Genomic DNA, 22558 nt, shown 5'->3' on the forward strand with positions numbered 1-22558 from the left:
CACCGGGGTGGTCTGGGGCCGCACCCTTGAATTGGTCCAGCGCCTAGATGATCTTGCCTTCCCTGGATGCATCCACATGACACTGTGCACGTAACCAGATGGAAGATGCAGCTCTGCTCTCAGCTGCAGGTGCCTACACACAAGACACACCCTGAATCATAGCCCACCTGATGAGGCACCTGTGTGTGGCAGCCACGCTGGAGGTATTCTTTGGGAGGCAGAGGCGAGCTGTGCAAGGCAATCAATCTCCCATCTGACTTCCGATCGCAGGCAGATCTCCATCTTCACCAGCCACTGGAGGGGCTCATGGCCACTTCAAGTCTCACCTCTGGTTCCTCCCACCCCTCCTGTTCCCACAGGTCCTCCTCACTCCTCCCCGCTAATTGCCCTTAAATTCTTCTCCTTCAGGCATTTGTTTTTCTCTAGGCCCTAGTCCCAAACTTAGTTTTCACACACAAATGCACGAATATGCTTAGCAAAACAAAAGTCTCTACCATTAAGCAGGATCCACTCCTTAGGTGACAATAGGTGACCGTGAGTAGCAATATTGTCCTGCTTTATTCAACCCAATCTTTTCATCCTTTAAGCTGAATCCTCAGGCTGCTTGAGGTGGCTTTCTTCCTTGGCCTCCCCAGCAGTCCCTTTCTCAAGAAAGACCCCTTTCATGAGTAACTGTCGATTTCTCCTGACTCAGAGGGAAGGTCCCTCTCCACCCCCGCCCCCTTTGACGCCCAGCCTCACCTCGGGTTGGCACAAGCTCTATCCCCCTGCTGACCCCCTTCTGCCCTTCCTGCTTCCATCACTCATGCGCCCACCTGGACGCTCGTCCTGGCCCTCAACGCGGGCTCACCTGTGCTGCTAGCTGACTCCTCTGACCGTGTGCTCCTCTGGCGAGGATGGGTGTCCCAGGCCTGGTCCATCCAATGCCTCCACCAGCCAGGACTTGGGATCTTGAGGGAGTGACCCAAAGGTGCCAGGACAGTCATAGGTTGTTCTCAGCGGTTGTGGCACAGCTACGGGGACAGCAGCGGGCAGTGATGGCAATACTGGCCCCGGGGTCCTGACAAAGACTCTCCTTTAACTCAGCTTGAGTCAGGCTCCTCACGGTTCTCTTTCTGATTAGGCCCTGACCTTGACCTCTGTCCTTGGCCTGCTTAGTAAAAAGAAAAATCCCCCACCCTTGGTGGTTGATCACTCGCAATATTTGATCAAAATCCTCAGCCCCACGCCCAATACCTTACACCTTGGCCTACCTTCAGCAAGAATCCTGCTGAGTTGATCTACAAGAATCCTCCCAGCTTGGAGGTTTCCTCTTAGTCACTTTATATCTGCTGACTCTGTTCCTTGGCTGTAAATCTTTGTTCGTTTTGTTGTTTTTGGAATTGGGCTCAATTTCTCCACCCTACTGCAAAGCCCATCACCGTGGTCTTTGCACCTATCATCACGATGGTCCTAAATAAAGGTTGTGTCGTGAATAATTCTTTCTCTGACAGTCCTAAAGCAGACTTTTCTGCTGGCTTGATCTCGGCTGTGTTGTGCTTCTTGTTCCTTACCTGATTCTCTGTGCTTGAGCCCTACGAGCTACCGATTATACTCCCAGAAAATTCCCTTTCTCCTTCCGTCAGAGTTGTGGCAGGTAAGAACCAGGACCTTTTCATGGCCACACGACAGATGCCAAGTAAACAGCTGGCAACTGGCTGCATGGCTGTGTGACCCAACGCAAGGAGACCCGCCTGGCGCAGGCTCTCACACTCACCCCTGTGTGCAGGCCTGGCACAGAGGAGGACCCTGGGGTTCACACTGCATGAATACTGAGGAGGACCAGGCAGGCCCATTGCTAAGGAAATCTCTTTGGGCTTAAACAGCCTTCAGCTGACTCTAAAGCTGAGGCACTGGTGCCTGTTTAAGGGTGAAAGGCTGCACCTGCTGCAGTTCCCCAGGCCTAATAACTAGGACTCAATGTTAAGGACAGAGGAGGGGGTTTATTTCCTCACCAAGAGGATGAAACTGAGCTGTCACGATGCTCCTCTCTTTGCCATCCCACGTGATCTGCTGTTCTCCTTGCCCTTCGCATACGTGCCCCTGCTTCACCTTGCTCCCTCCCCCCACAATACCACCTTTTCACTTCCAACTTGCAATTTGCCATCAAGTCCAGTGCAAATACTACCTCTTCCAGGAAGCCACCCCAGATTAGCTCCACTCCCTCTGAACATTTCTCCCTAGTCCTTTACCCAAATCACTTGGGAGGGTGAACAAGACATATATATATAGAAAGATATAGATATATATTCAATAGATATAGATAGGTGATAGATAGATAGATAGATAGATAGATAGATAGATAGATAGATAGATAGACAGACAGATAGATAGATATGGCTTTTCTCCTGGGCTGTTTGTTCAGTGAGGGTGGAATGTGTGGTTGGATTCCTCTGTGTATCACCAGTTCTCAGTGCTGGGAAGACGTGCTCAAAGGGAATGAATGCATGAAATCTTTTCATCCAAATGAATGTCCACAAATGCAGTGCCGGCCTCAGAGCCCGCCCAGATTCTTAGACAGGGCCTTAGGCCCAGTGGAAATACATTTTTTTCTGTTGAGACACATTGCTGAGTAGTCATTTGAAGAGTTAGATGATCGAGTTATTAAATATACATACCCCTTCTGATCAGGTGGATAAGAGCTAAACTTAAGGTAGAATTGATGCAGAATTAGATAATAGTTAAATATAAAGGATTTCTTGTCAATTAAACATCACTTACAATAGAACATGCTGCGTTGTAAGGCATGAGTTCCCTGTTTTGAGAATTCTTCCTGCAAAGACAGTCAGGAATCCAGTGTTTCCCATATACAGGTCTCGTCTTTGGAGCAGCTGTTCCAGAAAACTTGTTAAAATTACAGATCTCTGGACTCCACCCCTAGAAATTCTGGCTTAACAGGCAAGGCATGGAGCCTGGAAATTGCCACATTTTGTACAAAGCTCTCCAGGAAATTTCCCAGCACGGCTGGGTCTGGGAAGCCATGTCTCATTGGGGTCTCCACCCAGAGTGGGATGCTGGATCAAGCAACATCTGAGAACGCCTCGGCTCAAAAAGGTGTGTGTCTTCTTCCAGGTTGGATTAGGACACCAGGCTGGTGTCTGACCTTCCCTCCAGCTTTTTTATCCCCCAATATGGTTATTGGTGGTCCCACTTGTTTCTTTCTTTGGACAAATTCAAGAAGCCTACTCAGCACAAAGGAACCCTCTCTAAGATGTCTTTGAGAGCAAGAGGCCCAATTCTGATGGACTGACTCTGTGTTCACTAGGCTTCATGATGTCATGGGCCTGGACCATACATGGTCCTCCCTCCCTCCCTCCCTCTTTAACCTGGTACTACAGCTACTGAGCACGTTAGAAACCTTGAGTGATAGACAGGGAGCTCTCGGGCAGCAGCACAGTCATTTTGAGGTTCTTGGCCCATGAGAATGATCATGTCCTCTTTCAAAGTAACCTCGTGTTTGAATCTAGAGGATGAGGTGCTGCATTTTACGTAGAAGTGTCCCCAACTGCAGGATGTTAGACGTGAGCCAGCCTTGGGAGGGGTTAACAGTAGTCAAATATATTTCCTGGTATCCATCACTGCGTCAGACCAGTTGACGTATGTCTGTCACCTGCACAGGACTGAGCACTGATTTTGGTCATCTTAATCTAGATTGTGCCCAGAGCCAGGCTCAGTAGAGGTTGTGATGCAGCCCATCAGGCAGGCTTGCTTAGGTCCCAGGCAGCCCAACCCTCCTCCCACCCCTTCTTCCTTAAATTTGGGACTTCGAGAGACCTGAAATCCTGGAGAACAGGAGAAAATGCTTCTTTCTCTTTCTCCACATCTGGAAAGTTGAAGGGAAAATAACAAACTTTCAGTGCCTTGAATCAGGGTCAGCAAAACAACAGATTCATGAAACTTGTCTTTACTTCTGTCCCACTTCCCTTCTCAGGGTCACCCTTCTCCCCGCCCTCATGCTGTGTCCCAGCACAACCCCCCGAGACCTTGTCAGCTGGCTGGTAAGATGTGTGGTGATTAGCCCCCCACATGCTGAAAGAGCCATGAAAGAGCCCTCCATGAAGAGCAGGCTCACGACTCTGGGGGTTTGGGCTCTCCTGACACCCCTCAAGTCACCCCGGCTAGGTGGCCACACATACTCCCATAAGATCCCCAGCATGAGCTCTGCTTGATACTGAGTTGTTTTTTTCTTTTTCTGACAGTGCAGTATTGCATATAATAACAATTACCAATGACCTCCACTGGGTTGTCCAATCTCATTATTGCCGATGCATTTGGTACCTGCCACTGCCAATTTGCCTCAGCTGAGGTTTTATTCAGTGGGATATGATAGAGCTGTACAGCAATCTTTTTCCATTTAAATAGTTTAATTGAGGAAAGCTATCAGATGTTTCTAAATTTAATGTATACAACAATTTGCTTTTTCCTATCTCTTTTCAGAGTTGGGTTGGAAGAAAATGACATCTGATTCTTATAGAAGGAAAGCAATTACATTTTGGCGTCTGCCTTCCCCGGCTTGCATATGTTTTTAAACATAAAAAGAAATTCTTAATATGTAATTGTCAGGTAATAAAAAGGGAAAAATATTTTACTTTCGTTTATGAAGTAATTTTTCAAAAGCATAAGGGAATTACATGTTAATGTTTTATGTTTATGACTGCACTCTAATACTGCACTATTTCTTCAAGTTTGGGGTCTTTTTTTCCCCTCTCCGAAGATGAGAGCTGAGATGATCAGGCCTAGCTCCAACTCTGTCTCCCTGCCAGAGTTATCCTTGTGTACTCAGAGTTGCCTTGTTTGAACTCCCTCTTCAGACCCCCCGCCCTCTGCACCACGATTTGACGCTTGTTTTCTACATTGAATCTTACTGTGGGAGACAGAATGGTCTCCCTATCTAGATCATAAACTGTGTGAGAGTGGAGAGAATTGTTTTTTCACTCCTGTGTTCTCCACAATGCTCAGCAAAAGGCTCAGATCAAAATAGTTGGTGCTCAGTAAACACTTGAACAAATTTACTCACAGAATTGCCAAATAACTAATCACCAAATAATGAGAATGATTTTATTCTAGCATCCAATGAATGATACAGAGAAGAGGCCCATTGAATGGAATGGGATGGATGTATGGATGGGTGGGTGGACGGTTGGGTGGATGGTTGGGTGGATGGATTGACAGGTAGATGGATGGATCACAGACTCCACACAACTCATCTGAAGTTTCTCTGGCATTTCGTCCAATTGGATTAGACCTGACCATCTCCCAAGCTTTTTCTTAGCAACAAGGCCTATTTGCACCAGACAGACTAAGATCATGGGTCTCAAAGCATTTTCCAGAAAGGACCCTGGGGCTATTCACAGAGTCATAGGGTACTGGAAGGGCCTGGGTGTTACTATCTCCATTTCTCAGAGGAGAAATAGGTGGCTTCCAAGTTTATTATAGCGTTTCCTGAGATTTTATGATTATAAGCTTCAGCCCAACACTCTCTAGGAATTCTGTCAATATTTCTCTTTAAATATCCTGACATTCTTCTAGATGACTCTCCTCTCTCCTCAAATATCCTATGTCACTTCTCAGTAGATGAACTCGCCTCAAACTTCAATGAGAAAAGAGAAATAGTTGATGGGACCTCCATCTTCCCTCCACGAAATCCTCAGTCTGATCTGTACTTGTACCATCTCTCTCTTCCATCCTGTCTTCATGAAGAGCTGTCCTTCCCCATTAAAGATGACCTTCCACTTGCATGCTGGATCCAATGCCCTATCTTTTGCTGAGGACATTGCCCTTGCAAAGACATCATCCGTATCTCCTCTCTCTTACATCATTCCTATAAACACATCAACACACCAATGTGCTTTACTTTGTCCCTAAAAAAGATCTACTCTCTTAATCTTGCTTCCCTCTTCAGCTGCCACCTGATCTCTCTGCCTCCCTTTCCAGCAAAACTTCTGACTTGTCTGTGGGGACCATCTCCACTTCCTCACCTCTCATTCTTTCTAAGAGGCACTCACTTGGCTTTTGTCTGCACACCCCCCTGCAACTGCTCTTGTCTAGGTCCACAGATTTACCTCCCTGCTGCCAAATCCAATGGGCAATTTTTGGTTATAATCTTGTCCTCTCAGCAATCATTTAGCACAGAAGGAGGTTCTCAACTTGTTATTTATTCGTTCATTTATCTGTTGCCTGTCTCCTACTCTAAAATGCAACTTCCTGCAGATGGAGACCTTGTGTATCTAATTTCCGGGTGTAACCCTGGTGCCTACTCTGGCACCTGTCATATGGCAGACGTTGAATAGATGTTGGTGTCACCCAATGCACTTGACTCTAACATTCTCCAATCTACTCCATATCACTGAGACGTAGAGACATAGAATTTCAGACTTGGAAGGGCCCTTAGAAATAATGAGTCTAGTTGCCCCAAAGATGAAGTAATTAGCCTGAGGTCACACTGCTGGAAATTTCTGGAAGAGCTGGCCCTTGGTTCTCTGTCCAGGCTCTTTCCATAACACCTGGCCCTGTACTTGTGTGGCAGAGCCCGAGTGCTGTGGAATCCACCCAAGGCAGGGACAGGAATTGTGATTTCTCAGGACCACAGTGGATTCAATAAAAAAGCAGGGAAGAAAAGTGTGCACATGGCAATTCAAGATATTTCTTAAGATCAACTTTGTGGGAAAGTGCCTAGCTAGTTCAGCTAGTTAAATGAACATATTTGCATTTCGGAAACTTGTTAGACTACCTGTTTTCACAATTAAAATAACTTTATGGTTTTCTAGATCATATAAGCAGTACACTGTATTGCAAATAATTCAGAGAATAGAGAAAATTCTAAGAAAGTAAAATTATCTGAAATTCCATCACCTTGAGGTAATTGCCATTACAATTATTTTGATCATTGATTGAAGTATAATACAAATACAGAAAAGTATACAAATCATAAATGTGCAGCTCAATGAATTTTTAAAAAATGAAAATTCATAAATCCACTACTGAAAACATGAGAGTGTGACCAGCTCCCCAGAAGTCACAATTCCACCTCACGGTCACTCTCCCTACCCCACTCCTCAATAATCATTACTGTCCTGACTTCTTACACCATAAATTAGTGCTTGCTGACCTTTGTATAAATGAAAATATCAATGTATTTCTTTGTGTTTTTAGCTTTCTTTGGTTCAATGTTACAGTTGGAGACTCACCCATGTGGTGGTGTATGGATGTGATTTGTTGGTTTGCACCCCTATAAATATTCCATTGTAAGAATATTCTATAATTTATTTATCCATCTACTGTTGATGGGCATTTTGTGTTTTTGGTTTTAGACTCTTACAAGTTGCTGCCACAAACATTCTTGTACATGACTTTTATTGCACTTGAGCCCACATCTCTGTTCAGTGAACATCAGAGAATAGAATTACTCCATCGCCATGTACATGTACATTCAACTTTATCAGACAGTTTTCCAAAGTTGTTGTATCAATTTATACATTCACCAACAGTGTGTGAGCACTCCCTTTGCTCTACATCCTTACCAATTCTTATTCTAGGCATTCAAAGGGTATATATATCTCATTATAACTTTTTTTGACTACTGATAAGATTGAGCACCTTTTCGTATGTTATTGGCCATTTCTATATTCTCTTTTGTAAAATGTCCACTCAAGTCTCTTGCCATTTTTCTATTGGATTGTTGGCCTTTGCTTACTGATTTGTAGCAGTTCTTTGTTAATTTTTACATGTTGCAAATCTCTTCTCCCACTTTGTGACTTGTTTTTACTCAATGGTTTCTTTGATGTTCTTAATTTTAATGCAGTCCAATGTAGAAATCTTTTCCTTTATGGTTAGTGGGATTTCCCTCAGATTTAAGAAGTCTTTCTCTACCCCAAGGTTGAGAAAAATATTCTCTTATATTATGTCTAGAAACTTTATTGATTTACCCTTTACATTGACGGCTGAGATACACTTGGAATTCACCCTTGTGTATGGTGGGAAGTAGAAGTCAAGTTTTTTGTTGTTGTTGTTTGGTTAGATATCCAATATATTTAATATGATTTATTGAAAAGACTTCCTCTTCCCGCTTCTCTGCAGTTCACCTTTGCCAGAAAGTTTCCATATGTATGTGGGCTTGTTTCTGGACATAGTTCAACTCCACTGAGTTGAACAGATACTGTATTTCTTAGTTTCCATAGCTTCATAAGTCCTAAGTCTTGATGTTTGATAGGGCAAGATACCTCCATCTCCCCTCTCCCCTATATCTTTTTTTTTTTTTTGTCAAGAATATCTTGGCTGTTCTTTGCCCGTTGCATTTTTATATAAATTTTAGAATTAGCTTGTCAAGTTACACACAGCACATATACGCATACGAGCACATGGACACACACACACACAAACCTGCTGAGATTTTTACTGGAATTGGATTGAATCTACATATTAATTTGGGGATACTTGGCCTCTCTATAATATCCAATCCTTGAATACATCATTAATATTTAGTGAATATTCTTTCCTACTTCTCTCTCCCTGTATAGTTTTATACACACACACAATTTTACATAAATTGGGTCATATTATTCATGTTAATTTTATTAAGGTCAACATTATTTTATATTTTGTATCTTTTTTTAAACTTCTCTGATTCCCTGCACACACAGATCACATTCTACCTATCCTATACCTCTACTATGTTTGCCATATCAAACTGTTTTGAATAGTCCCATAATATTCTTTATGCTCATATGGTCATTTACATACATAAATATATGTGTGTCCTTTATGGGGGTCATAATTACAGAATGGGTCATATTATACTTTTGCTTTCCTCACTGAAATCATATCCTGATAATCCCTCCAAGTCAACAAGAAATGGTATCCAAGATAATCTTTTTTAAGAGCTGCGCAATATACTATGGAATAAATGCCGGACACTTTAGTCAAGTATTCCTCTATTGATGGACATTAATCTTGTCTCTGAATCTGTGTAATTGTAAAGAATGATGTGATGTGAACATCTTTGACCTTGAACAAGTATCTTTTCTTACCGTAATTTTGTTTTTAAAGGACTGATTCGCAGGAGTGGGTTACTAGGCTGAAGGGTATGTTTATCTTACATTAAGAAAAATCATTGCTCAGTTTCTTTCTAAAAACATATTTCACATTTCCTCTAATTATACATATATAATGAGGATCTTTTCCCCTAACATTTCTATCAGTGGTGGGAGTTATCACTCTTTTAAATTTTTACTAGTTTTATAATAGAAATGATATCTCATTGTTGCTTTCATTTGTATTTATCTGACTACTAGAGAAGTTAAATATCTTCTCACATTTATTGATATTTGAATTTGATCTTCTCTGAAGTGTCTCTTCATACCCTTTACCCATTTTCCTGTTTAATGGATGTCTTATTCATTTGTTAGAAACTTTTGGTACAGTTTAGACAGTAACTTTTTTTTTTTAATACGCACTTGTGGATTTTATTTTATTTTATTTTATTTATTTTTTTGGCCGTGCCATGGGGCTTGCAGGATCCCAGTTCCCCAGCCAGGGATTGAACCCTGGCCCTTGGCAGTGAAAGTGCTACGTCCTAACCACTGGACCACCAGGGAAGTCCCTAGACAGTAACATTTTATCAATCATCTTCATTGAAATCTTTTTCCTGTTCCATACTATCCTCTCCCTCAACCATAATCCTTGGGAGAGATATATCTATATATCTATATCTATATCCCTTGAATTTTCTTGTAAAAAGTTTATGATTTTATTATTATTTTTAAGTCCTTTGTCTAGGCAGAATTTTTAAAATATGATGTGAGGCAGGGGATCTAACTCTATTTTTCTCCTAAGCAGATTATCTGCACCTTGAATAAACAGACTGCCCTTTTTCTTTTTTTTAATTTTTTAAATTTTATTGAAGTATAGTTGATTCATAATGTGTTAATTTCTGCTGTACAGCAAAGTGATTCAGTCGTATAGATATACATTCATTTTCATATTCTTTTCCATTACGGTTTATCACAGGATATTGAATATAATTCCCTGTGCTGTATAGTAGGACCTTGTTGTTTATCCATACCCCTTTTCACTGGGATCTATTTCTGGGTTTTCCACTCTATATCTATGTCAATCCCATTCTTTACATGTCATCATATCTGATAAGAAATCAAGTTATCCTTCCCCAACTATTCTTAAAAGTTCTTCTTGGCCTTTTTCAGACATTTACTTTTTGTATGCATTTTTAGACAATTTAATACAGTAAAAAAAAATCCATCTGAAATCCAATTGGAATTTCATTACATTTATACAGTAATTTGGGGGAGAACTGAAATTTTTAATTCTCAAATATAACATCTCAAAGCTATTAAGTCTTCCCGTTCAAGAAGGTGGCATGTTTTCCATTTGTATAAATATCATTTTATTTCTTTCAAAAGTATATAAACATTTTCATATCAGTTCTATCCTATGCTTGAATTTTACATTTGTGATGTCTTTAATATCGAGGAGTTAGGCTCAGCCAAGTGTCATAGACTGAACTTGCGGACTAAGACAGAAGACCTTAATTAAACCACCGATCTGTAAAAATAAAAGCAAGCCCACTGGCAAGTTTATAGGGACAGTATGTCATACTGACTGTGAAGTCAAGTAGATTTGGTTCTAATGTTGCTTACTAAGTGAGCCCCAGTTTCTTCACCTGTGAAGTCGGTGTAATAATACCTACCTCACTGGGTTGAGGTAAGAATTAAAGAAGATCCTATGACAGAGAGTTGGCATAGAGTAGGTGGTTAGTAAGTGCTTAGGGAAGGTTTTTTTCTTTCTTTTTCTTAACTGTTTGATAATTTGAAAGAGAAAAAATATTATCTACGCATTGCATATAACTCACTTGGAAAACTTGGAAAACAGTGGCCTTTGGTCTTCTGACCACCCCCAACAGTTGTGCTCCCCACCACCACCACCGCCCCCCCCACCCCAAGTCTCCTCCCTCCCAGGCTCTCTCCCTCCGCATTTGGAATCTGGGCCTCTCAGGGATCTTAATCAACAACATTTCTCTCAACAGCAGTATCCTGGGCTCAGTGTTCTATGCATATTACTTTGTGTGACATGTTTGCTGTTTTTGACATCTTATTTTGGTCTCCATTGTTTTTCTTTTGTGGAGGAAACTAAGACCCTAATAACTACAGTGGTTCTCAACTTTAAAAGACCCTCAACCCCTCTCAAAAAGTCAAGATAATTTTTAAATATAATTATAAAAATATAAAATGAAAGTAGTTTATAATCAAATAATGCGTATTTCTGTGTGTAAACTCAGGCATATCTACACTAGAAGACAGTGAGTCTTGCATCTACTCATAGTAAATAAGTTTGTATTTAAGATTAGATGATATTTGACTGAAGGTTACTGGAACTTCTTTCTATTTGACATTTTGAGAAAAATTGCTAAAAAAGTATATTTGGGGTGCGTGCGTGCATGTGCATATGTGTGTATATATCCATATATGTCTCTATGTCTATACACATACATATATACACACAAAGATAGATAATTTTGTTACAGATATGTTATATTGCCATAGTTCAAATATTGTCATGTGTGTCTAAATGGTAAACAACTCTTAAGATGAACTGGAAAAAACACTCCCGTTTCCTTTGATTTACGTGGTAGCTGCTTTCTTGGGAACACCAGAGTATATTTTAATCAAAAATACTTTGATTTATGCGTGGAACAGAGTTTAGGCTCCAGTCATAGCAGGCTGTTCATCTGTACAGACTGGCAGGTTTCTCTAGGCAAATGAGGGCTTGCCTCGCACATGGCCGGATTTCCAACATCCCAGGCTTATCTCCCCCAAACACGCAGGGGCATCCCCAACTGTGGCACCAATCAACAGACCCGCACAAAATACCCAAATGCCCTCTAGGGGGCAGTCCCAGCCCCACTGCCAGCTTCCCCACCATCTCGGAACCCAGCGGGGGCCTTCCGGGGCGCAGGGCCTCGACGCCAGCTCCGACCCGGGCGTCCCAGCCGGCGAGGACCCAGTGGCCGGGAAGATGGATGGGGTGGCGCGCGTCCGGCTGCCCAGCCAGGATTTCTTCCGACCTCCGCGGCTCCTCTGTTGGCGGAGAGAGCAACAAGCTCCCGGCTTACGGAGGAGGTCAGGGGAAAGTGATTTCAATTAGAGGGGGATCACTGAGGTCTCAAGCCAACACAGACAAGTTGTGTAACACCGGCAGCAGGGCGACCGGAGTCATTTATCCTTCTCGGAGCCAGTCAGCCTGGGCTTTGCAGGAAGCCCCTCTGCTGTCCCCGCCCGCCTTCCCACCCGCATCTCCCTTCTCTTTCTGTCAGGGAAGCAGCAAGAGTGGCCTGCTGCAGAATATCTCATCTGCAGGGTGAGGGAGGAGGCAACCCATCTAAAAGATCCCAGGACCGAAGCCTGCGGAGGATGCTAGAGGTCTGCCTCTTGCCCCCAGGCAAAGATGCGACCGGTGGTTTTGAGAGTTTCAGGGTTGGCAGCAACGAGAGGAAAAACCGGGAGAGGCCGGTGTCGTGTCTGGTGGCCTCCCCACCTCCCGCTTCCTTCCATTAGAATCCTCCCATCCTCAGGCCTCCTCCCACTTGAAGTCGCCCTGACCTTGCCTCTGGTCATTCAGAGCCCGTACTGTTCAAACAGGACATTGTGCACTGTTTCCAATGGTTCTTGAGGTTAGTGTGTTTCTCCAGCGGCTTGTTTTAGCCCCTGATTCACTTTAGCCGACTGTATTCTATCTTACTGCTTTCTGAGTTCACGTTCATTTCCAGGGACCAGAAATAGACACTGGCAAACCAGGTATGTGCAGCAGAAGTGAAGACGGCATGAGGGCTAAGGAAGCAGGATGGCGTGAGGACCGGATGCTGAAGAAAGGAAGAGGGAGGCCAGCAGAGCTGTCAGCAAATTCTTGAAGACTGTCCGTGGTGCTGGAATAGCAACGCTTCCATGAGGGCCTGTTGTGCAGGCTAATGACCTTCGAGGGCAGCTCACCCAGCAGAATGTCTGGCACATGATAGGTGTCTGAAGAATGGCAGCTGTAGCATCCATACTGTATGGGCACACAGCATTCAGGCCAATTTCAGAGGTCTGAAGTGGGCCAATGGATGGCAATTAGGAGGTTTTGCATCTAAAATTCTTTGACTCTTAAATGTCCTTCACCCCGAACAGAAGAGGTTTGGAACTCTGGCCACCTGGAAGGGAAGAAAAGGGCTCAGCTTGGAAACTAAAATTTATTTTTTTCAAGGAGGATTCTCAGAGGTATAAAACACAGTGTTTGCCCTCTTTTGAAAAAAATGCTACAAACTCCAAATTGTGTGTGTATCCACAACGTGTACGTGTGTGTGTATGTGGGTGGTGGTGATGTTCCAGATGTCCTAGTGCAGAGGCCCAGGCTCTAGGCTGGCCCTGCTGCTAAAATACATGACCTCAGCAGAGGCACTTAACCTCTGTCAAATGAGGCCTCAATATCTTTCCAACTCACCTCACCCGGGTATTGTGAGGATCAACCGAGATAACAGAGGTGGAAATACTTTGAAAGCAAGGAACGTGCTACAGATGTCAGGAGGTATGAGTTCGGGCAGAACTTCCCTCTGACAGGATGGATGGCTCACAAACTTAAATAACAGTCTCAACGCTTAAATGGCTATTTAAGTTTCCACCCACCTGTTTTAATTATTTTAAAATTATACATGCATCACAACCTAAATGGGAAGGAAATCCAAAAATGAGGGGGTATATGTATATGTATGCTGATTCATTTTGCTGTACATTAGAAATGACCACAACATTGTAAAGCAACTATACTCCAATAAAAATTAATTTAAAAAAATAATTAAAAAATAAAATTATACATGCACCACAGAGAACTGTGGGTAGTAGTGATCTAGACTATGCCTGGATGTTGCTTTCTTTTACTTGAGATAAACAGTCGACCATGGAGCAGTGGTCTACACTTGACCCTTTAGGGAAATGCCCTTTAGGTTTGGACTCGTGTGTGTGTGTGTGTGTGTGTGTGTGTTCAGCATCTCTCTTGCCTCTGAATACTGACACACCCGTATGTGCCACTCCTCTACATGCCCCTCTGCTCCAAGCCACCAAGCGTCACCTCATCCTCAGGCTGGGCTTTCCCACCTCTGCATCTCCTGAAATATCCATGCCTGTCCTACTCCTGGCCTCCCAGCTCTGGAACTACCTCTTGCCTTCCCTCTTCTGCCCACTGTCACTGCTCAAAAAATTACCCATGTCCAATTTAATGGAAACTGTTTTCTTTATAGGGAAATGGCAAAAATTTATACTTGGACAGAAAGGAGGTAACAGTTTAATATCTTACCCCTTCTGTGGTTATGAAAGTTCTAACACAGAAAGAAGGGATTTCAATAATGGAATTCTGATATGATGAGAGGTAAATGAGAGACTAGTACCCACAAATCACCAAACTCAGGAAAGCCTAAAGCTGGCCCCGTAACTATCTGCATGTACTGTGCCCATAAGAACTGAGCTTTGGCTTGCTCTACTGAGGTGCTCCAGCCACAACCCTAACTTCACATTTATATATCGTGTGTATGTGTGTGCGTGTGTGTGCATGCGTGCATGTGTTTGTGTGTTGGATACTGGATACACAGGTATACAATAAAGAAGGCACTGACAATCCCTTGTGTGTGTGTGTGTGTGTGTGTGTGTATATATATATATATGCATACATGTATATAATCCATATGTATAATATCTATATCTACATATGCCAAGGCTCAGAGTCACAGAGTAAGTTAGTCTGCAGTATGCATATGTTTATAATAACCAGAGTCCAATTGGCAATTTCTATCCATAGCTCAGAGGGACAAGTTTCCTATTCAAGAATCATCTTTTCATTTATCCTCCTTCTCCAAAGCCAATAATTAAAAATTCTTCTTATAAACATTAGTAAATTAAAATGTGTTTGTATTTCTGATACTAGTGCCAGCTCAGCAAAACCACAATGTGTTTGCACCTCTGATGTTTTATGTCACATGCTTTGAAAACAGAGGTATATATAGAAGCACAAATATAATCCATTTCATATTCATCAGATTTAAGAAAAAATTAACTCTGATTAAAAACAACTGTGATGAGTAGTATAAATTAGTATCACCATGAGCCTAAAACTATGCGTTCCCTAGAGCCCAGTAATTCTTATACTCTCATACGCAAGGAGTCATATAAGAGTGTTCATTGTGACACTATTATTGCAGGAAAAAACTGTGCCATTGCAAGTAAAAATAACACTGTTCCACCAACACATAACTCAGTAAACAAATGGACAAACAAAAACAAACTTGGAGAACAATTTGTTCAATGTACCATTTATATTCATTTAAAAATCTACACAAACACTACAGTACTATCATTTGTTCACAGATACATTGATGTTTGTAAAGGTGTTTAAAATAGACTGGAAAGACACACACAAAATTCATGATGGCTTGGTTGTGGGGTGCAGAAAGGGGAATGGCAGGAGAAGAACTGGGGAGAAACAAAAGACACTGTCCATTCTACTCCAACTATTGTATTTCTTTTTCTTAAAAAAAATGAAACAAATCTGACACAATATTAATAACCATCAATTCTGATGGTGGGTACGCCAGTCTCTGTTATATTATTCTCTGTACTTTCCTGTAATTTTTAAAAATTTTCTGAAAATAAAAAATAAATAAGCAGATGAACACAGATAAATAATTAACTAGAAGCACATATGCTGTTCACTCATCTACCTATCCAATTACCACACATCCTTTAAGGATTAATCAAATCCTGTATTGCCCATAAACCCCATCCTGCTAACCGACCCATAGAGATTTCTCCTCTGAATTTCCCTAGCACTGTATGTGGCATGCATGTGGTCCCCAGATTATATTGGGTTTGGCACCTGGTCTTATCTGTCTCATGACATTTTCCGTCATTAGAATCTGTGAGTCTTATCTCCTGGAGGTATAAACATCTGAACGGCAGGACCCACGAGGGCCCCTTTTCCTGCCTTCTCTGAGCACAGGCAGGGCTCAGAGGCCCCTCTCAGGACCTTCTCAAGTAGAAGGCCACCTTTCAATGTAAGGACTTTCAATTTCAAAGACTCCACTTGAGAATAGTATCCATCAGCTGAGAAAATTCAGAATGATCAAATCACCTAAGAATGTGATAATGCATTTAAATGCACTGGTTTGTTTATCAATCACAAAAATCCATCAGCTTGTGAAAAATGCTGTTTTCATGTACAAACAGTTTTCCTTTCACACTCCTGATAATGTTGGGTAACCCAGTGGATCCCCACCTCTCTTGCAGCCAATCCTCATATCCCTTTGTTGGGTGTTCCATGGCCCCCAGTTGAGCACCACAGCTCCAGTTGGTGCTCCATCCTGCCCCGGGCCACCCTGCCCTATCCCCTTGGTACCTGCTGTGGTTCAGTGTCACAGGCTTTCCCAATGACACAGCGCAAACTTGATTTAGCCCCACTTTCTGCTCTGACTTGCTTCTCTGCAAATGTACATCACCACTCTCCCTTCCCCAAGGCCACATCTCCACCCTCTAAACCCAGCTCAGAGGCTGCCTTCTCCCCCAAACCTTCCCTGTTGCCATCAGCTGGAAGTAATCTCTCCCCCTTCCATGGCTTGCTACCTACACTGCTGTTATGGCCCCTAAAACCATCTACTTCACCCTACAGTTATTCTTTGAGGAGTGAACTCTGTGAAGACAAAGTTGCTGGAAGGGAGTTGCTGCATAAGCAGACAGCCTCAGGTTTTTGGCTATAGCCTATGCCAACTGTGGCCCATGTAAATCTGCACGCCGGGGAAGAGGCAGAGCCACATTCTCGCGACCGCTGCAGGGCAGAAATGCCAGGCTGTCCAGCCCTTTATCAAATGGAGAGAATCTTAATCTGGTCCCTCCCACCTCTAAGTGGCCCGACCCACAGCAAAGGGCTTTGGACTAAATTTCACTGCTGTATCTGATTATACACCCCAGCCCTACACCCACACCCTCCTCTGAGGAGGCTGGGAGCTATTTCTTTCCTGCTGACCTCATACCTGTTCCTCCAAACTTTCACAGATGACTAGGGTCCTTAGACAGTGGTTGGCTGACCCTCTCCTTCTACCATAAACTTGACCTCAGCTGCAGTGGCCAGCAGTGAGCCAGAAGTCCAGAGGCCTGGGCTCTTTCCTCTTTGGTCATGCCATCAGCAAAATGGGCTGGTGGCACTTCCTCAAGCCCCTTCAGCTCTGAAGTTCCAGAGGTCCCTTTTCACTCTGGAGGACAATTTACAAAACAAACAAATAACAGCCTGGTCACTGATGGTGACCTTTTGGTCTACAAATTCCAAAATGGTTTTAGTGCTACCGCCGTAGGACTATTGGCAAATTTTTTAATTGGGGTACTATATTATCTTCTCTATGTAAAAGGGGATGAAGTGGCCTGCGGTGGTGCCACCTCCAGATTTGTTGTTCTCACCCACTCTGAAGCCCCTGGGGACCCCATGTTACCTCCAGGGCCTCATCCCCGCCCCCCTTTCCTGCTCTGCACCGCTCCCTCCCCATTAGAGAGGCACCTGATCCTGGAAGGTGAATTTTAATCCGACCTGGGAGATCCCAGGCCTATGACATCGCAAACAGCCCCTTCCCACCCGGCTCTCCACCCGACAGGACAGGCTAGACGGGGCTCTGCGCTGCGGGGAGCCGGCCGCTCCGAGGACGCTCACCTCCAGGATTTCTGGGCCAGGGCTGTGGCGGGGGTGGGCGCCCTGGAGGCGTCGCAGCTCCGCGAAGCCGTCGAGAACATTAAGCCTTTGCACTCCCATCCCTCCCTCTGCACCCCACCCCCCACGAGATTGCTGATCAAAAAAGGGAGGCAAACAAAGGCGGGTGAATGGGAATCAAATTGAGTTGGGGCAGCGGACAGATGGGGCCTGCCAGGCTCCCACAACCCGCCCTATTCATTAAAAAAGAAATAAAATAAAATAATCCGCCTCCTCCCCGCGGCTTTGCCAGAGGTGGGAGGGATGGGATGGGGGTGGGGCGCGGGGCCAGATGTTTTCCAAACCACAGGATCCCAGCCGGCCAGCTTGCTAACCCTCGTCCCCCAGGTTAATTGTCTCGCTCGTGCTTGGGACTTATGTTCTGTATATCAGGCTTTCCTAGAGCGGGGCGTTTCTGTACAGAAAGACTGAGGCACCGGAAAGGGACGAGTGGGGTTGCAACGCAGGAAGGCTGCCCAGCTTCTAGGATGTCTGCCCCAGGTTTGCCGGGAGCTGAGGGGAAGGCATGGGGAGTCGAGTCTGTCCCCTGCATGCCTGAAATTATTTCCTGCCAAAGCCTCCTTCCTGGGGAAGTGCATGGTCAGTATTAAATCAAAACAGGAGGATGCCTGATAGGAATTCCTCCATATTCTCCTCCCTGCCCGTGCCCACGTGCAAGGTAAATTAGATGTCCAGAGCTTTCCAGTTACAGAGAACGTTCCCGTTCCCTCCATGTCCTCATTTAATCCCAGCAGCAAACATGTAAGTTGCATAAGGCTTGGCTAGCAGTCCCAGTTTACAGATGAAATTTGACTTCTTAGAGTCGTATGTTACTAGATTACAGACTCCTGGTAAAGCACTGTCTAGAACACGTGAAAATGCACTCAGGTGTGTATCACACACACAAACACACGTGCCAACACTTACTCACGCCTCTGCATGCGTACTGCTAGGCACTGGGCTATATCTACAGCCATGTGTGAGCAGGCCGAAAGCACCCTTCCCATTTGTGAGCATCTTACTGCTTCTCACATACCTCTACCTACATCCCTCTTCTTGTACCCATGCCTACATGTGCACACACAGATGCCCGTCCCAGGCAGGCATTGACCTTTGCATTGGACCTAAGTTCCATCCTTCAAAGGGCCAAACCAAACAAACCCATAGATACCATCTTAATCCCCATAATATTTCTCAGAATCGGATTACAAATTTGTTCTTTGAACGTTGTCCGCCAGGCGGGAGAAGGCTACCCCATTAATGGGGAGGAGGGATCGAGAGAGCAGCCTGAGAAATCAGGTGTCAAGCTGACCTTTTGGAGACAGCCAAGTACTCATTCTTACTATTGATTCCTTTCAAGGAAGACAGAAGGCACTTTATTTCCCAGCTGTTGAGCTAAGGGCCAGGCCAGCAACATGGAGAAACAAAGACAACAGTCTTCTACGCCATTGGAATACAAGCACAGAGAGCCCTACTGATCTCTGTCTTTCAAATATTTGTCACAGGCCTTGCAATTCCACCACTAGAGATTTATTAGAGGGTAAGCATTGCCCTTCACAATCTTTAGAAATCAAAATTCTTGCTTCAATCTACCCAGGAAATACATTAGGTCACTTGTAGAGTAGTTCTCAACCCGAGTTACTAAATGTTTTTTAAGTAGAGATTTCCAAACTATACTCCCAGACAACAACATCATCATCATTCATGCATTCATTCATTCAATAAGCACCCACTTTCCATTTATATTCTAGTAATGAAGATACAGACAATAAGTGAACAGATAAATGAGCACAAAAATGTCAAAGAATGATAGGTAATATGCAGAGACTTAGGATGATGCAAAAGATAATTTCACTTTGATGGCCAGGAAGGCATCTCAGAATGTGACACTAAAGCAAAAGCCCCCTATGTGAAGGTCTAGGAGAAGAATGTCACAAGCAGGGGAATGGCCAGTACAAAGGCTCAAAAGTCAGAAATGGCTCAGCCCAAGGTAAAGACAAGGTCAAAGATGGAGACAGGGGCCAGATCAGGTGGCCCATTGAAACCCAGGCTAAGGAGTGTGGATTTTATCCTAAGAGCTAAGGAATACCATGTTGGGGTGTTGTTTAGCAGAGAAGTGACTTGATCTGATTTGTAGTTGTGGGGAGAGTGGATTGGAGGGGCCACAAGAGGAAGCAGGAAGCCTAGTAGGGAGAGTATCACAAGAGCCCATGGGAGAAGTGATAGTGAAGCGGACTTGGGGGGCAGAGGCAGAGGTGGAACGAAGCAGACTGATACCAGATGAGCTCTGAGTCATCTCAAAGCTGAGACACCTTGCTGATTGTTTGGATATGGAGTGAGGGAGAGAGGGGCATCAAGGGCGACTTCTAGGTCTTTGGCATGAACCATGGAGTGGCCAGTAATGTTGTTTACTGAAATAAGGAGAACTGGTGGAGGAGGTCAAGGGCTCTCCTTAGGCCGTGTGGTGTTCATGATGACTATCAGGTATTCATCTGGAGGGAAGGAGTGAACACCCAGATGCAAGAGTCCGGAGTGATTTCTCTAGCTGGAGATACAGCTTCAGCAGCCATTGACATGAAGTAGACATGGAAAGCTATGGGACTGGGTGAGACTCTGAGAAAGTGTATATGAAGAAGAAAGCCAAGGACTGGGTCCTGAGGCACCTCCACCTTTGGAGTCAATGCAAAGAGGAGGAGGAATCAGCATAAATAGACTGTCCAGTGAGACAGCAGGATATTTATGATATATGAGAAGCCAAGGGGTAGATGTGTTTCAAGAAGGAAGAAGTGATCAACTATATCACATGCCACTGAGAAGTCAGGGACTGTGAGAACAGAGGCATGGCTTTGGGGTTTGGCAACAGGAAAGTATCAATAATTGGTGACTCTGGCAAGATTAGTCTTAGTGGTGTGGTGGGGATGGGAGCCCAGCTGAGGCTGAGGAGGAAATATGAAGTTCTCCAATGAAGAAGCAGAAGGCAGTGTGGCAGCTATAGCGAAATGGGGTCAAGAGAGAGTTTGGGGTCCTTCACTTCAAGATAAGAAGCAAAGACAAGCCCTCAAGTTGGAAAACCCTGTAACTGTAGAGCTGTGAGATATTGTCTGTTTGACCCACTCATTTCAAGAGTGGGAAATTGAGGTCCAGAGATGCACAGTCACTACTCAAGGGCACAGACTGGTCTGCAGCCAGGACAAGACCTGAAATAGACCTTGTAGGGGGTAGGACAGGCTCATGAGAATCTCAGATGAGCCACCAGGGCAGCCTGCTCCCTATTCTGAATTGGTGCCCCGGTCCCACCTTCCTGCTCTTGGTACCTCTGCCCCTTTCTCAAGGGCCTTTGGTGGGTTCCCGAAAGGGCCTGAGAGGGTAGGCTCCTGGTGTTAACACTTTGGTGTTCTAGTTCACATGCTTGCGCCTCCCTTCCTGGGGGCCCTCCAGGGGGCTACAATCAATGACTGACAATCTAGGACCAGATAGACTGACTCCAGGTGAGGACCATGGAGTGGTGACAATCTAGGACCAGATAGACTGACTCCAGGTGAGAAGAGACGGGTGGCTCACACTCCCCTCCATCTTACCTGGGCTGTATGTGCTGACATGGCATGTGGAGTCCACTGGCCCTGAACCATGAATGACCACAGGACCAGAGCCCTGGACGGTGCTGAGGAGATCTGCATTCTAATTCTGGCTTTGTTGGTACTTCACCGCATGGCCTAAGGTCAGTCACTACCCCCTTCACTCCAGCCTCAGTTTCCCTTTTGTGTAAATAGTGGAGACCAGACCGGTTGTTTCCCCAGGTCCCTTCTGGAGAGGTGGTTTTAGAATGGATGGGCATCGTCCTGCAAGTTCCTAAGGAAGGAATGCCCCCAGAACAGCCCTCAAACCCAGCTGACATGAGCCTGTGTCTCCAAATGGACCAGCTCCTCCATGTGGATCTGACTGCCCACAGGAAATCCTCCCATTGCACTCCTGGTTGGTTCTCCCAGGATATTTAGGTTCTCATCTTATCCCCTGGGAGCCTGTTTATCTTTTTCCAGGCTTCCCTATCTTTCTAATCGAAGTTACTACCTTGCCCAGGGGTTTGCTTTCTACTACTTATGTTCCCTGGTTACCAACAAGACCCTTGCCTTCTCTCCAGGCCTCTTGACATCGTGGACCAATGGTTTGGAGACTGAGACTCAGGTTGATACCATCATTTAATTTCTCAAACATATTCTATAAACCCAGTAGGCAAGCTCTTCTACTCTGTCAGAACCTGCAGTGGTTGTTCTTTTACTTGTTTTTGTTTCAACTTTCTTTAGAGGGGAGGGCAAAGATCTTTTCCATTTCTCCTCCTAAAGCAAACTAAATAATATAATGAGTTTGGCTGGTGCTGGGCTGATCCAGAGTGTTAAAGCAGGTATTTGTGGCTGATATGACGGGGGAACAAAGTGCTTGTGAAAGCCAACTGATTAGTCCAGTGGTAGAGAATGAATCCGCGTCCATGTTCATCAATCTCTCCTAATCTTTGTAAATGCCTGTGTGCCCCACTCCTATGCCCCTGCTGGACAGCATGGAGCCCTGGGAATGGCAGCAAGTGGGCATTGGGGGTGTCTGAGGTGTCTGGCCAGGGGGCTGTTTCCCATTTAAAGAGAGACGCCCAGTCAAACCACAGGTACAGTAAGCAAACCACCTTAGAGGAGAGATTTTAGGGGTTAAGAGGGGACTCCCTGCTCCCCCAAATGCCTCCCCATCTGTTCCCTGATAAATTCTACAA

At 44.4% G+C, this 22558-nt stretch overlaps 1 long non-coding RNA gene across 1 annotated transcript; it reads right to left on the reverse strand.

Annotated features, from left to right (window-relative positions):
• Positions 1-10230: 10230 nt before the first annotated feature.
• On the reverse strand, positions 10231-17861 carry LOC309639454. The gene is made up of 2 exons (XR_014251661.1): positions 17767-17861; positions 10231-17317 (listed from the first exon to the last, which is right to left on the reverse strand). It is a non-coding gene; the product is annotated as an uncharacterized lncRNA (long non-coding RNA).
• Between the last annotated feature and the right edge of the window lie 4697 nt (positions 17862-22558).

The sequence above is a fragment of the Balaenoptera physalus genome, assembly GCF_965194825.1.
Source record: "Balaenoptera physalus genome assembly, chromosome: 12".
Taxonomy (NCBI): Eukaryota; Metazoa; Chordata; class Mammalia; order Artiodactyla; family Balaenopteridae; genus Balaenoptera; species Balaenoptera physalus.